A 16,154-nucleotide genomic window follows, 5' to 3' on the forward strand; every position below is an offset into this window, starting at 1 on the left:
TATTTCACATCTCATTATGTCTTCAAGGTTCATCCATGTTGTAGCCTGTGTCAGAATTTCCTTCCTCTTTGAGAATAAATAATATTCCATTGTATGGATGGACCACATCTTTTTTATCCATTCATCTCTCAATGCACACTCAGAGCGCTTCCACATTTTGGCTACACTGCAATGAACATGGATGTACAAATATGTCTTCTAATCTCTGTTTTCAATTCTTTTGAGTATTTACCCGGGAGTAAAATTGCTAGATCACATGGCAGTTCTAATTTTAATTTTTTGAGGAACCTCCATACTGTTTTCCACAGTGGCTACACCTTTTTACGTTCCCACAAACAGTGTTCAAAGGGATGCAACTTGCCTACATCCTCGTCAACACTTTGTTAGTTTCTGAACCGTTTTGGTAGTAGCCACCCTCATGAGCATGAAGAGGTGTCTCACTGTGGTTTTGATTTGCATTTCCCTAATTATTAGTGATGCTGAATATCTTTTCATGTGCGTATTGGTCATTTGTATGTCTTCTTTGAAGAAATGTCTATTCAAGTCCCTTGACATTTTACAAATTGTTTGTTTCTTCGTTGTTGAGTTGTACCACTTCTTTACATATTCTAGGTATTGCCCCCTTGTCAGATATGTGATATGCAAATATTTTCTTCCATTCTGTGGGTTACCTTTTTACTCTGTGTCCTTTGATAAACAAGAAAACTTATTATGGTTGAAAGATAACCGTCCTTCCAAAGAAACCATAAACTAGGATAAAAAGACTCTGTAAAAATTAAATGAGATTATGCATGTAAAACACTTAACATAATATTTAATGTATTATTGTGTCCAATAGGGGTTAGTTTTAGTGTATACTTATTCTAATAATAAAACCATTGCTTTAAAAGTTTCAGAAGTTTAAAAAATTTCCTTTTGGAATCATTTTATAAAACACATGTTTAAAATTTCAAAGATAATCTGTCTCATTATTCATAAACACATTTCATTTTAAGGCACCAAATAAACAGTAATGGTTTATTAGTTATGGGTTTTGCATTTAAATTTTCTTTACCTGTTAAGTGTTAAGAGACTTTGGGCTAGTTCTACGTACTAAATCTACTCTAAACCAGAGAATATTTGCTGTCACTGAAGTACATAAAACCATAGTGCAATGGAGATTCTGACAATTCTGATCTTCAGTATCACAGCTTAAAATAGGCCGTGGGTTAAATGGGCTTTCCCACTGGAAACGTCTTCTTTAAGAGAGAAAATATAAATGTAAAAGCATAGTTCAGGTCAATATACAAACAACAGCCTTCTCAGTTGCCTTGTGCAACTGAGAAAACTCTACTGATCCTCAGTATTGTAACTGTGGTGTCAACACCCTCTGGTCCTCTGATGAACCTGGACGGGAGGCATGTTCTCCTCTCCCGTCCGATCTGTAGCTGAGTCACAGCCAGCGTCACCCACCTTTACCATTCGCAGGATTACATGGAGAGGCATCAGAAACCCAAAGGAGATTCTGATGCTGTGCCACCGTTGAGCTGATGATGGGCATTCTGTGTCACCGACAAAGCTCTGTAGTGACCTGAAAAGGAGAGACGTTATTCATTCATTCAGCCAGTAACTCTGAATCTGGCAAGTGTTCCATCCTGGAAATGATGTGTGCCTGGGTAAGCAGTGATTTGATCAACCTGAAAACTATGCATGCTATGATGGATACCAAGGTCTTCTTGCTGTTAAATCGCTACAGAACAAGAACCCTTCTGTTTAGACCTGTTATCTGAAGATGGATCATTCTGACTGGTTGAGTTCATCCAGCCAATCATTCAATCATGGGCTTCTTCAAAGATGATTTGCATAACTCAATCTGGAAACATAGAAATGAGTGAAGTGCTAACAAGCTGATCGTTTCACCTGGGTTTTCTTGCAGAAATATTGCTGCATTCGCTTCAGTGCTTCTATTTTTGTTTTGTCTCAAGCTCCAACCCTTAAATAATGATATACTGTGAGCAAGTGGCTGGCACGGTCTGTGCCTTGACACGGTCCTCTCGGCCAAAATAAATTCAGACGAAGAAATTAAAGTCTGCCTCTTTGAAATGCTCTGAGTTGCCCAAAGCCAGCGGTGAGCATAAACTATAAAATCCAAAGACGATGGATTCCTCAGCCTACTCCACATCACAAAATTACCAAAAGCCAAAGAAGAATCAGATGAATGCCAAAGACCACATCTCACATGACAAGATATTCTCAGGATGGCAGATCAAAGAGAATCTTTAGGAATGGAATTTAGCTTAAGTGGAAACTGGCAAACGGACTTTGAGTAAAAGTTGATGAATGAGACGACTCTTCTGGAAGTGACCACATTACCTGCTTGTTTTTCATCCATTTCCCATGGACAGAAGCCTATTTGGGGAGATTTTAAAATTATCCCTGACTTGAGACTAAATAATAACTGGGTTTTATTCCATTTATAGCTGAGGTAGAAATAGGACAGTCGGTCTGACAAGCAAGCCATGGAGTTTGCCATTCCCTAACCCCGCTCAGCCCCCCAGCTTCCAAGAGCCCGGCAGTCAATACAAAGTAAGAAAAATGCAGTGCATGGGGGCTCCAAGCAGCTAACTGACCATGCTTGGAAAGCATTTTTTCTCCTTCTGAGATTAGTTTGGAAGATAAAATGCCCTTTCCTTCACAAAATGCAATGATAGGAGAGAGTCATAGTTGTGCTTTCTGTTTATTTTTAACATCTTTTTTGGTTTAAATAAAAGTTGGCAACCTTTCCTGCAGCCTACAATACATTTATTTTAATTACCACTTCTTGAATATTGAGAAGTTCCAATCCATTCTCACAGGAAGCAATTTGCACTATGGTCAGGGGTTTGGGTTTGAGGAAAGTGGGCGGTGGAGACAGAGGGCGCGGTGGGAGGAGAGATGCAGGACAAGCTCCCGTTCCCCTGGGCTCAGGCACACCTCCGGGGCTGGACGGCACCCCCGGGCACTTTGCCCCTCCGCCCTCGGTGGGCCCATTCCTTTGTTCCAAACACAACAGTGAAGCACCCGGTGGGGAGCAGCCGTGGTTGTGGAGAGAGTCTGAGGCACCAGGGCAAATTCTGACACATGGCTTCCATTGGATGAAGAGGTCTTGAAAAGGGAAGACGTCCCTCTGGATGTGGAGTGATATCCAGCCCAGTTAGCTATGGACTCCTCACGTCAGGCCGTATAGAGCCAATGGGTGATGACGCAGCCTTGGTGGTGTCCTGCCAAAGATGCATGAATCTGGTGGACCACGTCCTGTCCGAGCTGCTGTGAAAAGCCAGCCAGTCCACCCGTGAAGACGGGGCTGCCGTGCTCGGTGTGGAGGCTCCACTTAGCCCTGCAAACACTAACCCGTTACAGCAGCCATGGCGGACAGACACAGAACCAAGTAGAACTTCGAGATGAATAACCTCCAAACTCCAGGGCCTGGCAGCCTTGAAAGGCTCTGTGGTCTGTAGCTCATCTGCCCATCTGTAGCTTGAAGGAAGTCTGGGTGGCCTTGATTGATACCTGCAGTGGTCCACACCGGAGGCCAGCTGGCCTCACCAGGCTCTGGCTGCAGGTACACCCTGTACAATGAATTCACTCATATAATCCTACTGTTTAGACTCGCCCACGTTCTGTGTGTTATCTCAGTGCTGAGAATTTAAAAGAAATGATGGGTTGACCAGAAAAAGCTAAACAGAGTGCAGGACTTAGAAGCTTAGGCTCCCATCTGTACCTCCAGGTCCCATCATCAAAAAAGCCATGCAGGGGCTTCCCTGGTGGCGCAGTGGTTGAGAATCTGCCTGCCAATGCAGCGGACACGGGTTCGAGCCCTGGTCTGGGAAGATCCCACATGCCGCGGAGCAACTGGGCCCGTGAGCCACAACTACTGAGCCTGCGTGTCTGGAGCCTGTGCTCCGCAGCAAGAGAGGCCGCGATAGTGAGAGGCCCGCGCACCGCGATGAAGAGTGGCCCCCACTCGCCGCAACTAGAGAAAGCCCTAGCACAGAAACGAAGACCCAACACAGCCAAAATAAATAAATAAACAAATACTTTAAAAAAAACCAGCAACAACAAAAACCAGTGGCTTGAACTACAATATTAAGTCCAATAAAAGTGTTTTAAAAAAAAAAAAAAAAAGCCATGCAGGTCACTGAGTTAATGAGTAGGGATGTTGAGACCCTGCCTGGAGAACCAAGGTCATGTAGACAAGCAGAGATGCCCACAGGCCGCACAGGTGTTGGGAGGGGGCCAGGAGGAGCTCAACCCTCCCTCTGAAGAAGATCCCCCCCTTATTACCCAGAAGTCCTTTCACCTTGTCAGTAGGAGGGGACCCCCATCCCTGGGACCCTATTTATGAAACGTCCTCAGGGGGGCTTCTGACTTGACTCAGCCAGGTCAATGGTACTTTGCTTAAACAAGTTCTTCGTGTGTTATCTTCCGAACACATGCCTTTTTTTTTTTTTTTTTTTTTTTTTTTATTCACTAATTAGCTGATGGAAAGCAGGAAACGCATGGGAAGTTCATACAGTCTGCGTCCTCCCCGCATCCACAGTGTCCCTGCCCTCTTGTCTCCTTTTTCTCCTGGTCTCACCCTTCAGAGGCGTGGATATCACTTCACGTGGACTCAGAAGCCGCCTCACAGCCTTTCAGGAACAAGAGGGGGTGGAATTAAACAGTAACTTTTACTTTGCAAATTGGATTTCAGATACTTAGGGTTTAAAAAAGCGCTACATGTTTATGAAAAAGAATGCAGGTTAAAAATAATCAGAGAGCAACAAAGAAGAAAGGGGAAAATCATACTTTTGATGAATTTGTACATTTTGAATTTAAATATATTTTATTAACTTCCTCTAAAAAATCTGCAGCAGGAGCCATGACGTGGTGGTGTGAAGAGTGTCCACCTGGTGTCACTTCTAGTGAAATGTTTGCCAGTTTAAAAATACGGACTTTTCATTTCAATTTCATTGACATTTTCTGCCATCAGCAGGGTTACAGACTTTTGATAGGTTTGAGGTCCTAGGCATGGTTACAGTTGCTATTAAGTATCTGTTCTTCAACTTTGAGGTTTTTCTATTGGGTGTGTATCTCCTTCTCGATTTGTCATAAATGTTGTATTTTTTTTTTCATTTTATTGTTTCTTCTCACTTGATTTTTCTTTTTATTTGCCCTAAGTAGGCTTTAAATTTTCATTAGTCAAATTTTTCATTCTTTTTCAGAATAATTCTGATTCATATTAGGGAAGTTCTTGCCAAAACTAGAACAATGTAACAAAAACACACTTAATTTTCTTCTTAAACTTCTGTGATTTTATTTCTTTGTATTTGAATATTTTTATCCACCTTAAATTTATTTTTGTGTAAGATATATATTTGTATTTTATCAGATGAATTTTTTACAGAGGATTTCTTTTTTTTTTTTAATTTATTTATTTTTATTTATTTATGGCTGTGTTGGGTCTTCGTTTCTGTGCTAGGGCTTTCTCTAGTTGCGGTAAGCGGGGGCCACTCTTCATCGCGGTGCGCGGGCCTCTCACTATCGCGGCCTCTCTTGTTGCGGAGCACAGGCTCCAGACGCGCAGGCTCAGTAGTTGTGGCTCACGGGCCTAGTTGCTCCACGGCATGTGGGATCTTCCCAGACCAGGGCTCGAACCCGTGTCCTCTGCATTGGCAGGCAGATTCTCAACCACTGTGCCACCAGGGAAGCCCCAGAGGATTTCTTTATATGAGATATTTCTTTTTTCCAAATGGGTAGCCAAGAGTGTCATGATGAAGTAAATATCCTATCATTTTCTGGTCAATGTAAATGCCTCCTTTGTAATTTGTTAGATGCCACTCTGCTTGTCCTCTTTCCTTGGACAAGGAACTCAATTCCATTCATTGTTCTGTCTTTTCCTAGGCAAGTACTCAATGATTTTACTTACTAGAACTCTTTTCTTTTTGGGGGGGGGGGCAGTGCCATGCTGCGTGGCCTGCAGGATCTCAGTTCCCCAACGAGGGATTGAACCCAGGACCCCAACAGTGAAAGCCCGGAATCCTAACCACTAGGCCACCAGGGACTCTTTTGCAAAGTAATATGAATAACTCTCAAAGAACTGTTTAAAATAAGTCATCTATGGATAAAAATATGCAATGACTAATGTAAAATCGCACTAAGCCAATAATAGAAACGTAAAAGAGAAACATTTGTATCAACAAGCTGGAAGAAGACACAGAGCCAGGATTATCAAATACCATGTTGACACAAAGTCAGGAGAGATCACTAATTCTGAGGAACAGAATCCGCCTTTGCAAAGAATGCCAAGGATCAGAATTAGCCAGGTAAAGTCCCAGGATAACTGTGATGCTGTGCACTTGGGGTTAGCACACCGACTCCACCTGTACTGGAGGGAAAGCCCTGGATCAACTCAGCCTCTTGTGAAAAAGACCAAGAGCTTTAATTCACCACAAGTGCAGCGTCAGCCAACAGGGTGAGTTTGGGCAGCACCAATGGAATTAGCGTCTCCGTGGCAGCTGGGAGGTACATGAGTTCCCATTCCATTCCTAGCCCACCTCCCAGCCCCCGCTGCTCCCCCATGACTTCACACTGGACCCCCCAGTAAACCAACAGCCATTTGGGGCAGGGGCTCTTCTCTCCATCAACTGCAGCTCTTGGTGGAGACCCAATAAATATTTTTGGAGGTAATAATCCCTGTCTAAAAGCTAGAGCTTTCTTACAATTATTTGAGATTTTCAACATGTTCTCTCAAAACTATGTTTTTAGAAAAATAACCCTTGTACAAACTGAAACTATGATATTTTAATAAGAAGACCACGAACCACTATCTAAATACCTTTTCAAAAGGTGCTCCTAAGAATCTTCACTTGCATCAAAGAGGTGGAACACAGGTGGAAGGGAAGCAGAGACTCCCTTACCTTCTGGGAGGTGGAATGCAGGCAGCTTCTCAGGCAGGAGTGGTGGGTATCTAGGAAGTGAAAATTTTGTTGGCAGTAAAAGACGCTAAAGTTGGTAATGAAATAGAAGATGCTACAGAAAAGAGGAAGGTGATAAGAATGTAAATCTGAACACATATCTGGATCTCTGCAGAAAATAAAAGACTAAAGCAATTTTCCCCTCGCTTTGAAAAACTGACCTAGTTTAAGAAAGTAAAAGAGACAAAAGGAAAGAGGAACAAGAAGTTAGTGGAGGGACAGGAAATGAGGGAAGAGGAGGAGAAAGAGGAGAAACAGGGAAAGAAGAATCGCACTGGTTTCTGGAAATATCGGAAAAATGGATGAAGTACCAGGAAAATACCAAATAAATCACACCGGCTTTTAAAGACCGTCTATATGCTCAGTGTCCTGAACCTAGGTCCAAACCTGCAGCGTCCCCAACTGGGTGGGCTGTCCTCAGTCACAACCCCAGGACAGTGCGGAGAGGCCCCACAGGTAAGAGCAACCTCGTACCACCACGTCTGTCTTCCACCAGTCACTGGAAGGGGCGGAGTTGTGTCCACATCTTGAGCTAAAGCTCAGAATATATCTTCTCTTGGAATCAGCTCCAGGAAAGTCAGCTACATTGAAAAGGACCAGCTGAGCTTCTTATGGTTTGGCCCAAGACCCTCACCACCGTATATAGTGCTGTCTTTGGAACTTGCACATGAACTTTTAGAGTTCAATCCATTCATAAACTGAAGACTGCTCATCCTTGCCACAAACATGTTCGCCCACTCCTGGGATGACAAGCGCAGCAGCTGTGAAAGCCGCCTTTGATGTGAGCCTAATTGATTCCAAATATTTCCTTTGAGAGCGTAGGGCCGGGAACTTTAGAGTGGAAGTCCTTGGATCTTCTTGGGCTGGATCTGCTTAAACTCCTCCTGCTGGCGAGTGCAAGCTGTGGTTGCCTTAAAGCCTTTGACCTGGACATTCAATTGCAGAGGTGGATATGGTCCACCCAAGATAAATTCACACAATAACCAGGCGTGGAACTTTTTCTAAAATTTTGTTTATTTATTTTATTTTTGGCTGCGTTGGGTCTTCATTGCTGCGCGTGGGCTTTCTCTAGTTGCGGGAGCGGGGGCTTCTCTTGTTGCGGAGCACGGACTCTAGGCGCAGAGGCTTCAGTAGTTGTGGCTCGTGGGCTCTAGAGCGCAGGGTCAGTAGTTGTGGCGCACGGGCTTAGTTGCTCCGCGGCATGTGGGATCTTCCCGGACCAGGACTCGAACCTGTGTTGCCTGCCTTGGCAGGCGGTTCTTCACTGCACCACCAGGGAAGCCCCAGACGGGGATCTTAAGAGCCACGTGTTGACTCCGACCCAGGCTTGTCATTATTTCAGCCACGTCAACACTCCTCCCAGCTCCGCTGCTCTACCATTTTAAGTGACTGATAAAATTACACAGTTGCTTGTTTACTTGTCTAAACACAGCCTGGAAAGTGTCAGGTTGTATCACAATGTTTAATTGCTACCAAAATAAGTGTGTGTCAAGTAAACAGTTACAAATAAAAGGAAGTCATTGTTCAGAAAATGGATTAATTAGTATTTAATTGCTATAACTTACAATTAATCCCTTAATATTAGGAATGCAAGCTTGTAACAAATTAGTGAGGAACAAAAAAATGCATCAAGGAATGTGAGGTCCTTTCCCAAATCCATAACCCATGAGAGCGCCCAACCCCCCGCAGTCTTGACTGGAGCTGGTCAGGAATCTCAAGGTCTTTACACTGGTCAAAACTCAATTTCTCTTTCTAACCTCAGAAGTCATTTTAAATGGTTAAGGTGGATTCGGGATCCATTCTGATGATTCAGACGTGATGCAGGAGCGGGAGTCTTTGACTGAGAGCACATCTGAAAATAATTGGTTTGCCGGGAAGACGCGTTTAGTAAGGCATGTTTGCAGGGACACAAACCCCAAATGTTCTCTGCCTCCGCGGATGCTTCTGGCAGGTCTGAAAGCTCGGGCTCAAACCAGGCGAGTCTTTTCTAACACAGCTCTGTCCAGGGGGCCGGACATGCTGCCCATGGGCCTCGCTCACACCTCGGGAGCTGGGCCACCCTTAGGGTGAACGCATTTCCAGTGCCCACGCCTGACATCGCCCGGGAGACTCAGGTGGGACCCCTACCCAAGTCATTGGGAACCCAGCCGGCTTCGCCTGGCAACCAGGCCCCAGTCGAGGCTGAAGCTGCCCCGCGTCCTGGGGAGCTGAGTCCAGCTGCTTCTTAGGAGATCAGAACCCCACACACGATGGGTCCCCGGGCAGAAGTGGCTCCCGCCCACCCCCATCCACCCACCGCCGCTCTTTAAGGCCTTTCTGAATTGTTTGCTGTCAGCAGAACAAGTGTGTGCCCCGCGATCCCACAGACAACAAAGCCCCCAGCGGCATTTCACGCGGGTGATGTCACCCAGGTAAAATTGTACTGACAAGCTTTTAATTAAAGTTTTCCCACACATCTTTCCACGGGTCCCCGGAGCAATTATTCATTATGTGCCGACTGCCAGCCAATTGTGAGTTGGGAGGGAAGTGTTTTATTTTCAAAGCTCTTGCTGACAGCTAGAGAACACTCTGTTATACAAGCTGTTTACGTTTTCACACACACACACACACACGCACGCGCGCGCGCGCACACACACACACACACACACACGGTCTCGCTTAAGGGGAAATGGCCATGCAGGGTGTTTAGCATGCACGACAGTAATTAAAAGTGTCTGCTGTTAAGATAAATAAAAAGGTGGGGGGGGAAGCACAGCTCTTCTGTAAACAGTCCCCCATCCCGACCAGGTCCCCCCAACCTGTCAAGGAGAGATGTTTCCAGGAAGGCACAGGTTAGAACAGATGAAGGGACCCATGGCTGGGACAGGGAGGCGCCTGGGACCACCCCGAGCGTTGCCAGAAGGAAAAGTGCCCTCACTGTTGAGACAGCAGGCCGGTGCCCCGTGCGGGGCCACTAGGAGCGAAGCAGGCTTTTGTCAGCACCTGAGACACAGTCCCACCTTTCGTAGCTGAGAAACTGCAGGAAGGAGCCCAGACGTGGGGAGTGAGACTGAGCTGGAGATGGTCGGGGCTCCCCGGGTCCCCGGTTCCTGCTGGTGGAGCTTCTGCAGAATCGGGCTCTTCATCCCGTCCCTGTGTCACCAGGACAAACTCTCCAAAACCTGGAGAGGAAGGAAGGGAGGGGCCTGCCCGGGAGAGGTGACCCCGACCTTGAGTCTTAGAGGATGAAAGTCCATTTGCACAATGACCACCTCACTGGGCCACCCTGGACACCTCCTGTCGGGCTGGCCTGGCGCCTCTTGTGAGCTGCGGGGCCTGCAGAAGCGGCTTCCCCTTCTGAACGTGGCCCTCACTGGAGGGGAGACTCCACACACCTGCCTGGCCTCCCCCGCCTCAGGATGGGGACAAGGGGCTGGGACCACCTGATCTCAGAAAGTGTGAGCTCACCGAGGGTCCCCCAGTCGTGAATTGCCGAGACCCCCTTTTGCTCCCTCCCATCGTGGCTCTAAACAGTGGAGCAGAACGAAGATTGGGAACCTCAGCCAGGCGTGCTTGGGCCCGTGATGCTCCCACAAGGTCCTACCTGGGGCCCTGCTTCCAGACGCCCAGAAGGGCTTGGCAGAGACTCTGGCTCGGGTGGAAACAGGTGCCCTCGGGCAGGCCCACGACAGGTCTTTTCACACCTCAGGCCAGAGAGCCCACTAACACTTCCCATCTCTTGGCCCATCTGTCTGTCAAAATCAACTGTGAGTTGGGAAAAGAAAATGTATGCATATATATGCGGCCATCTGGAAAACTGTCCCCTCTCCCGATGCAGAAGTAGGAGGAGATGTCGGGACCACAGCCGTGGCACCATGGAGGGCGCCTGGTGCCTTTTAAGGGCCAGCCCCTGTTCTCACACCATCGCCTGATTGGGCTCGTACACCGAACCAGTTTCCTGCATTCCTGGGCCACAGATATGTGGAGGGACTTAGGATACGTCCATGGCGAGCGACTATGAATAAGCTCACGTTCTCTTCCCTTGATATTGACCCAACAGGTTTGGATTCCCACTGGTCTTGCCTCAGCCATGCCTCAGTCACCCTCTGGCCCCCTCCCTCGGAGCCTGACGCCCACTGATCCCGAAATGTCAACCAGTGAACTAAAAAGAACTTCTGTCTCGCACGGGCATGATGCGGAACGGAACTGGGCTTCACAGCATTGCTGCAAGGATGCTCAACAAACCCGCTGTCCCCGCCACTCTGGGGCAGACATCCCCCTCCCGGTGTCTGACATCATGTCTTACGTTGCTGGGCAGGGAAGCAACATGAACTCCTCCTACCCGGCTCCGGCCCCAACCTGCACGGAAGTGACCACAGCCATCTGAAGAGGCAGTTCCTGAAACAATTCAACCAATGCTCACTACTATCCTAGGCGCAGGGCGTTGTGCTAGGTGCCAACATCACGATGCTGAGCGAGACACACTAGTCCTGCCCTCCTGGAGTCCAGCTATGGCCACAGACACTGAGACAAGCACAGAGAACCTCTGGATGGGGGCCCGTGGACGCAGCAGCAAGCCAGCCCTGGGCGTCAGGCTGGAACGCCGAGAAGGAATTACTTGTCAAAGGGAAAAGCAGAGAAGGCTCCACGCAGAGTTACCAAGGCCAAGGAGAGAGAGAGGAAGGGAGAGACTGAGAGTGAAATGGAGACAGAGCCCTCAAGCGTCCGGGTAGAGCTCTGTGTTTGAGGCTCGAGTCCATGAGGAGAGCAACAAAGGAAGGAGGGGGCTGAGACGCCAAGACTGGACAGAAGGGCGGGCCCGAGTCCCCGGGGCCTCAGATAACACTCCAGGGTACCTGGCTTTGTCATAGAAGCAGCTGGAACCCCTAAATGTTGTGAGCAAGAAAGAATACAATCCACCTTGCGCTGTAGAGAGAACTTTCTAATGGCTGGGGGGACAGTGGACGAGAGAAGGACGTGGAGGAGGCAGGGGGCCCTTGGGATGCTTGACAGCACCCCCCCAGAGTGGGAGGGGTCCTCTGAGACAAAGCAGAGCCAGTGGGGGTGGAGAAGGGTGAGCACAGCTCTGCAGAGCCTGTCATGCGAGCTACATCGTGGGAATATGTGTGTAAACACATGGATGGGTGGATGGATTCCATTCATGAATGAGTAGAAAATCGTTTGCCCTCAGCTACCTGGCAGTTTCATGATTTGGAATCGGTTTAGTTAATTTAGTTTGGCATAATGCATGAGGTGATTTAAGGAAAAAAAAAAAAAAAAACAGCCACAAAAGTCTTCCTCGCTCCCCCCAGTGAGCTGTGGGCCACAAGCCCCCTCCTCTTCAATCCTCAGTGGCCAACATCCCTCCAACCCACACAGCACAGCCTTGGAGGCACATCTCACGCATCTGAGGCTAGTTTAAAACACATAACACGGCTTCCATCGTGCTCTTTTGAGCCCTGGAGTTGGAGAGTCCATCGGGTTGAAGAAGTTCAGCCACATGGAAGCATTCTGGCTGACAGTTTCAGCACCAGAGAGTTTTGCTGAATTTTTCTTCAAATCATTCCCCCCCCCCCGCCCCATCCTATGGGTCAGGACAAACTTGGTGTGTTTCTGTCCAGACGCTGCAAATCAGAGACACACCATCTCCTCAGTGGCCTGTTTAAATCCTTAGCTCCCTGAATATATTAGCAAATTTAAATGGTTGTTTATGCCACTAAGTTCTGGGTGATTTTTCTTGCATCAGTAGGAACGGGGACAGGATCTGACAGCTGGAAGTGACACGCTGTCATCATGAAAACCTAAAATACACTGGTTTTAGGGTCTTAAGGAGACGGTTGGTAGAAGCCAGAGCTGTGTCATAAGAGGTGTCAGTGAAAACTCAATAAAAAGTGAGGAAAATGTTATCAGAGGAAAGATGACCCTTGCTATTCAGTGGTGGAAATGTTAGCAAAATTATTGCCTGAAATAATGGAGAAAATAGCAAATGCATGCAAGGAAATGATGGACTTGTCTATGGAAATATTTAGGCAGAATGCTGAAAGTGTCAACTATTTTCTTTTTAGATACACATCATAAGGTAAGGAGAAAGAAGGATGAGTTGCAGAAGGAATTATTCGGTTTTCAAGAAGGATTCGGAGGAAATATAAACAGGCAGGACTTGCTGGCATTGAAAATAAACTATTTCACATCTTCAGTTTCTCCAGAGAAAGATTTAAGGCAGTCCTTCACAGACTCTTTCAAACTAACTTATCTTCTAAGAATCTCAAGGCACAAACCTTGCTTATTAAACAATAGGGCTTCTATGAATTTTAAAGGTGTTTCCCACTCTGTGCTCAAAGGGAGCTCAAGTTAGAGAAGGACTTACCTTGAAAATTTTGTGGATGTGACTTTTGACTATATGATTATAAAGTGATACAAATGAAATCCACAACATTTTTAAAGAAATTGTATCAAGTTGAACTGAAACAGTACAAAAACAGTAACAACAAAAAAAGAGTGTTTTGGAACTAAAACATTTAACATCAGGCAGTAGGCTGAGTAGGCTATTCAGTTACAAACTCAGGTCATTTCTTGTAGAAAACGACAAATGACTCTTTTGCACACAGGTCTTTTTTTTTTCTTTAATTTTTATTGGAGTATAGTTGCTTTACAATGTTGTGTTAGTCTCTACTGTACAGCAAAGTACAGCTATCTGTATAAATATATCCCCTCTTTTTTGGATTTTCTTCCCATTTAGGTCACCACGGAGCACTGGGTAGAGTTCCCTGTGCTATAGAGTAGGTTCTCATTAGTTATCTATTTTATACATAGTATCAATAGTGTATATGTGTTAATCCCAATCTCTGATTTCATCCCACCCCCTTCCCCCCTTGGTAGCCATATGTTTGTTCTCTACGTCTGTGTCTCTATTTCTGCTTTGTAAATAAGATCATCTATACGATTTTTTTCAGATTCCACATATATGCATTAATATACGACATTTGCTTTTCTCTGTCTGACTTCCTTAACTCTGTATGACAGTCTCCAGGTCCATCCACGTCTCTGCAAATGGCACAGGTCTTTATATTGGGAGGAACTGTGTGCAAGGAACCACACACAGATGCCTCATCCTCACAAGGAGCCGCAGCCTGGTGCCAGAATGGCTGAACATGGTCTTGACCTATTTTGCACAAGAGAAGGATGTAAACAATTTGTGACCAGAGGACAGGCTGTAATATTCTTTTAAAGGAAAATGGCCATGAATTTCTTGGACAGTCCTTCAACTGAGATTCAGAGCTCTGTCCCCTCTTCTTAAATCTGGGAGGGCTTGTGGTTGTTTTAACTAAGAATACAGCAGAGAGGATACTTGTGATTTCTGAAGCTAGTCCCTGGAAATTACCCAGGCTTTCCCTGGCTCACTGGAACCCTCAGTATGGACCCTGTGCCATCCCACAAGGAGCTCCACTGCCTTGAGGCTGCCGTGCCACGAGGAAGCCCAAGTAGCACGAGGAGATCATAGCACCTGGTCCACGGTCCCAGCTGAGACACATGAGTAACTGAATCTCCAATTTCAGCCATGAACCAAGGAACAAAGGCGGCCACCGGCTGCTGGAAGAGGCAAGGAAGGATCCGCCCCTGGAGCCTCCAGAGGGAGCGAGTGTGGCCTTGCCAGGATCTTCATTTCAGACGTTGGGGCTCCAGAACTGTGAGAGAATGCATTTCTGTTGTTTCAAGATACAACGTTTGTGGTATTTTGTTACAGCAGCCCCGGGGAACGACTACAGGGATCCTTCCTCCAGAATCTGTGTGCGGAGGAAGTGCCCTGAGAAGCAGCCTGCGGCCTGGGCCACGGTGCGGTCTGGTGAGCGTTATTAGCTGCCACTGCAAGTTCACCAGCCCTGGGGACTGGACGTCGGGGACAGAGCACGGAGAGGTGAGGTGGACGCGGGAACACAGGGCACAGTGGTGAACCCGCCGTGCACGCACGATGACACTGACAGGCGCGAGAATGCCTGGAGTGTGAGCGCCAGGGCGGTAGGGCCCCCGCAGCGGGGGTGAGCTAGGGTTCGAGCCGGCCCTTGTCTGCTCCCCCAGACGCTGACCATCCTTGGGCAGGATCAAAGCGCTGGTCGGTCAGAGCTGGTGCAGGTCTGTGTGCACGGCCAGCTCGGCCAGGACGAGGACACTGTCAAAGGCTTAGACGCCGGCCCCTCAGGAGCACTCACTGCCCACGACGACCTTAGGACTCAGGATCCACTGTCCTTCCCAGCACTTCAGGTAATTCTGGAAATGAGACGCCATCCCTCCTGTAAACAGACTTGATCTCTACGGCTCCATCATCCAAGGAGACGCTCACTTACTGGGGCTAAATAAACTCTCAACAGTGGAGGACCTCTTAGTGCAAATCCCTGTGCTTCGGGCTTGAACTTTTCTCTGGGATTTCTCCCATCCTTTCCTTCCTTTTTCTCCGCTCTGCCCCCCCCCCCATCTTTTCTTCTTTCTCTCCTTTCTGTCTTTCTTAATATTCTTTGGAAGCTCTTGAGACACACAGAAAGAGGTTGGGAAACCCACTTCCCCTGCAGCTGTGGGCGGATGGACTTGCCCTTTCCCTCCGTACTCAGACTCTGTATGGACCACAAGGTCGTGTTGTGTTTTCCTTTGGTTCCTTTGTCTGTCTTGTTCCTCCTGTTTTCAGGTAACTTTATGGAGTCCAGAGGTTTCATGTTACATGAATATGAACAGCAACACTATCTAAATAATTGGATCTGACTCTACAAGATTCACTGGGTGGCATCATTTGAGGACTCACATCTCCAGGAGAAGTGCTGGCCCAGGAATCATGCGTGTTCAGCTGCAGCGGCACTGAGAGAGCTGTGCAAACTGCAGGGAGGACCCGTCCCCGCAAATGCACACGTCGCCAAGTGCCTGGCCTGAGCCCTGACTGTCTGCCCACCCAGGAGAACCATGAGGAAGAGTCAATCAAAAACTAATACAGAAAGCTTTTCCGTCTACCCATGAGGCAGAGTACACACAGACTTCCAGACTCTTAGCCACTGAGAGGTTCCAACCACCCCCTCTGTGGGAGTGGAAGCCAGCCTGGATCCGTTCCTGCCACCTGGTGGCCCAGGCCCCAGCTGCTACCTTGCCTTCCCAGCGGGGCAGCCTGAGCCATGACGTGGGGACACATGCTGGCCCAGGATGGAGGGCAGGCCCGACACC

This window comes from Balaenoptera ricei, chromosome 3 (genome assembly GCF_028023285.1).
Source record: "Balaenoptera ricei isolate mBalRic1 chromosome 3, mBalRic1.hap2, whole genome shotgun sequence".
NCBI classification, from domain to species: Eukaryota; Metazoa; Chordata; class Mammalia; order Artiodactyla; family Balaenopteridae; genus Balaenoptera; species Balaenoptera ricei.